Source organism: Bombina bombina, chromosome 2, assembly GCF_027579735.1.
Source record: "Bombina bombina isolate aBomBom1 chromosome 2, aBomBom1.pri, whole genome shotgun sequence".
NCBI classification, from domain to species: Eukaryota; Metazoa; Chordata; class Amphibia; order Anura; family Bombinatoridae; genus Bombina; species Bombina bombina.
Window position 1 is genome coordinate 837,605,931 of NC_069500.1, and position 4,761 is coordinate 837,610,691.

Here is a 4,761-nt window from a genome sequence, read left to right on the forward strand (position 1 = left end):
GAAGCTGGTTGGACAGGAACCGGCTCGCTACTGTGGCTTTACCTAGTTTCATGGCGCCCCCTCGTGGGGCGGAGGATATAATACAGACAGACAACCATCATGGCTCTGCTACAAGAAGCTCACGCGACTGAAAGTGATTGCTTGTGAATAGAATGGGCCAGCTTTAATTAATGACACATATTAAAATAACAATTTAACTGTGAAAATATGCTTTACTTTTTTTATTAAAACAATACTAATCAGTAAAAAGTATAATCCCCAAATAAAGTGTTTCCGCCCGGGATCGAACCGGGGACCTTTCGCGTGTGAGGCGAACGTGATAACCGCTACACTACGGAAACGACTACAATTTTTCATTAAAATTACTTGTGATTACTGTTAGCTATTGTGCACAATACCTACCAAGCATACAATTTTTTTTTCCCGATACAAGTTGGCATGCATAGCATTTATATTTACAATGTTAGTACAGTATGCTATTATTATTTTAAATGAAGTATGAACATGCTGACCTGATACTTGTAAGATAAAGAAAATTGAAAGGAAGAACTATATAGAATTATAGAACAAAAACACCTATAGCATCTAAGCACAATATCAATATTTGTTTTTTTATATTCAGTAGGAATCAGAACAATATTAAAACGATTATTAAAAATAGCATGGTAGTAGGCAAAATTGACTCATTTCCATTTCCAAGCCACTTAATTTCTTATGTTGTTCAGTGAAAGTCGCAACCAGAGGTCTGCAGTTATCCCCACATAGATGTTTATATCAGACCCTATTGCTCTCAGCCCCTGTACATTACATGAGCATTTATGACCAGATCAGACCCATTGCCCTTTTTAGCCATATACCCAGATGGGACTTGAGATCTGGACCCAAACCAGACCTAATAATTCTTTAAGAGGCCATTTTACTGTCAAATGTAAAACTAAATTACTTCCTTAGTGATTGTCAATCAAAATCCTTAAAGGGATACTACACCTAAATTGTTTCTTTCATGATTCGTATAGAGCATGCAATTTTAAGAAACTTTCTAATTTACTCCTATTATCACATTTTCTTCATTCTCTTACTATCTTTATTTGAAAAAGCAGGAATCTAAGCTAAGGAGCCGGCTCATTTTTGGTTTAGCACCCTGGATAGCGCTTGCTGGTTGGTGGGTACAGTTAGCCACCAATCAGCAAGCGCAAACCAGGTGCTGAATCAAAAATGGGCTGGCTCCTATGCTTACATTCCTGCTTTTTCAAATAAAGATAGCAAGAGAAAGAGGAAAAATTCATACTAGGAGTAAATTAGAAAGTTGCTTAAAATTGCACGCTCTATCTGAATCATGAAAGACAAAATTTGGGGTTAGTATCCCTTTAAAATGTTTATGACTTAAGAGGAAAAAGGTGCTTTATAGCTTCCATCAAATATAACCTTAAAGGGGCGGTAAACTTACAGACTAAGGTTATATAACATTAGCTTAGTGGCAGATTTATACATTAAAGGATAGCAGAGAATTTTTATTTAAAAGTTAATTTTTCCAGAACGCCACTCCTTGCTCTGCTGAGCGGGTCTGGTTTTTCCTCAGCGCATCGCGGCAACCCTGTCTAGTCACAGTGTGCCCCGTCGCGTCATTAAACTGAATGTAGCTCGCTCCCGCTACTAGACCAGAGCAGGAGCGAGCTACATTTTAATGGCGCGACCGGGCACGCTGTGACTAGACAGTAGGGCTGCAACTTACGATTATTTTCATAATCAATTAATCGGCCGATTATTTTTTCGATTAATCGACTAATCGGATAAAAAAAGAATCAATAACTGTTTCCTATATTTTAAATAGAATCCACATACTGAGTGTTACAAATATAAACTTCAGACTAAAACTTTACATTAACACAACTGTTTAACCAGCAAAGCACAGTTTATAACTGTTTGAAAAGAGGTAGTACTTCCACCTTGGCAAGGTACATAAAAAATATCTTGAATATCTATAGACTATATGCAATGGTAAATAACCAGCTATAAGGTTAGGGGAAAATATCTAGTCCGCTCTAAAAATAACAGATATTTACTTATAAAGGTTGAATCTGGTACATATCACAATTTATTAAAAATATAAAAAAAACAATAACAAACAAATCAAAAGCGCTAAGGACTGTATATCAACAACAGGACAAAGCCTTACACATTTGTTTATACAGTACATATAATGAGCAATAGCAAGCAATCCGCTAATAATTGTGCAAACAGATAAAAGTGCACAACAATTTAAATAACTCCCATCAATCTAGGGGCAAGGTGTAAACAACAAGCTCAGCACTATATCATGAAAAGCATAGTTCCAAATCACCAGATTTAATATAAACAATCCCAATGATGACTATTATATCTGGGTTGCACATAAGCTAGGGGTAGTTGTAAACGTATACTGTCCTGAAAAAGTGAAAAGTATACGTCGGTAAACGTCATATAGGCTAAGGACATAACCATAAAACTCAATACCATGTTGTATGAGCTCAGTGGAGTGAAGCAGCTGGTGTTGTGCACAGACCAACTAATTGCAAACCAACTAATCGATTATGAGATTCGTTGACAACTATTTTCATAATCGATTATGACGATTAGTTGTTGCAGCTCTACTAGACAGTGTTGCTGCGATGCTCTGAGGAAAAACCAGACCCGCTCAGTAGAGCAAGGAGCGGCGTTCTGGAAAAATTAACTTTTAAATAAAAATTCTCTGCAATCCTTTAATGTATAAATCTGGCACTAAGCTAATGTTATATAATTCTGCACTATGTGCAGAATTCTATAACCTTAGTTAGTAAGTTTACCGCCCCTTTAAGGTTATAATAAATAAATAAAAAATCTCTGCAATACTTTAATGTATAAATCTGCCACTAAGCTGATGTTATATAATTCTGCACTATGTGCAGAATTCTATAACATTAGTTTGTAAGTTTACTGCCCCTTTAAAGACACCCTCCATTTGGCCTATGGTAAGAGCAGGAATCCCGGGACTACTAAATCAACACATCAAATGTAATTCTCTCTAGAGTCTAGGTATTTTTCAATTAAAGGGATAGAAAGGTCAAAATTGAAATGTGCATTGCTGCATTTAAATTTTAAATATAAGCATTTTTGCAATATCCTTCCATGAGCAAAAATGCTTCAAGTAAAAGCTATTACTGTTTTACAGCAGCATACGCACATATCCTGTTAGAGCCCCTGTACCAGTATTCAAACACCATGTCTGCTCAGAGAGCTCACAACTGTTTCTCTTGCTTCTGAAGATATCATTTGTGTCATACAAGCCACTGCTGATTCTTTGAGAAGGTGTGGTGTTTGAATACTGGTGCACAGGCACTGACAAGATATAGTATGCCCGATCACAGTGTGCCCGTTCGCGCTATTAAACTCAATGTAGCTTGTTCCCGCTCTGGTCTGGTAGCGGGAGCGAGCTACATTGAGTTTAATAGCGCGGTTGGGCACACTGTGACTATACAGCGTGTCCGCGATGCGCTTAGGAGAAGAAAACAGACCCGCTCAGTAGAGCCAGGAGCAGCGTTGTTTTTGTTGTAAAATATCTATTTAACCCTTTGCTTTACAAAGCTGGCGCTAAGCTAATGTTATAGAATTCTGCAACATTATTTTCTAGGTTTACTGCCCCTTCAAAGTAATGGGAACTCTCCCCTTTTGAAAATCAGATCCAGAACGTTGTGATATTTTAGATGGAGTTTCACTCAACAGTTTTAATAAACTTACTTCAAAAGTAAATTTTTTGTGAGCTAACAGTTTGAATTGTTGTCCAAAAGCTGAGTCTCCGTGCTCGTGTATGAAACACAATGACATTGAAGGGAGCAAACATTTGTTGCAGCAGTAAATCTATTGGTTGATTAACAAAGAGAACAGCTGTTTGTCATGCACAAGCACGGAGACTCAGCTTTACAGTAGTAGTAGTAATGGGAGTAGTTGCAGTGGGGGCGGAGTTCCGAATATTGCAGAGGAGCCTAATAAAGAGCTTTCCATGAGCGCACCATTTATGATACAAAATACCACGCATGCGCTCTAGAAAGGGTTCCGGAATTTCACAGCTCTAAATATTTTACCAGTGACGTATGCACATGCGTGCCAGCGTCATCACATACCTGGGTATGTGATGACGCTGGCACGCATGCGCATTAGGTCCAAAATTTGTGAAACAGCTGATGTTACGTCACAGGAAGTGACATGGCTCCCTCTTTTCCAAAGTTCACCCTCTTACCAGAACAGGGGCACTGGTCCCGCACTTTGGTGGGCCGCACAGAGACAGAGATCAGCTGCCGATCCAGGACACCCAGGACCACTGTTCCCTTTCAGAGGGAGCGCACATAACTTTCAAAAGTGTGCATTTTATTATGGAGCCTAGAGGCAGTTGTGGATTTACTTGAGTGAGGAAGGGAGCTTCTGAAAGTGGGTAGTGGAGGTGAATGGAGCCTGGTAGGTATGCAGCTTGTTATAGCTGAGTTGCCTTACCTCAGCTACAGGTTTAGGGAACGGGCCAACTCTAATTACTCATGTACCGGAAGCACACACTGCTGATTAAGCTCCTCTCCTGCACTATGCTGAATATACATGCTGCTACTACCCAGCTTTAGTATAATGCAGCACAGACAGAGGAGGTTAAATCAGCAGGAGGGTTACTTTCTAAACTGCTTGCCGAAACTAGTAGGAAGTAGCCTGCTAGGTAACCATGACAAGGGTGATGTCATGGAGTTGAAGTAATCCTGCCTT

At 39.1% G+C, this 4,761-nt stretch overlaps 1 non-coding gene across 1 annotated transcript; it reads right to left on the bottom strand.

Moving 5' to 3' along the window:
• Nucleotides 1-268: 268 nt before the first annotated feature.
• TRNAV-CAC (transfer RNA valine (anticodon CAC)) lies at nt 269-341 on the bottom strand. Its single transcript has one exon. It is a non-coding gene; the product is annotated as a tRNA-Val (tRNA).
• Nucleotides 342-4,761: the final 4,420 nt, after the last annotated feature.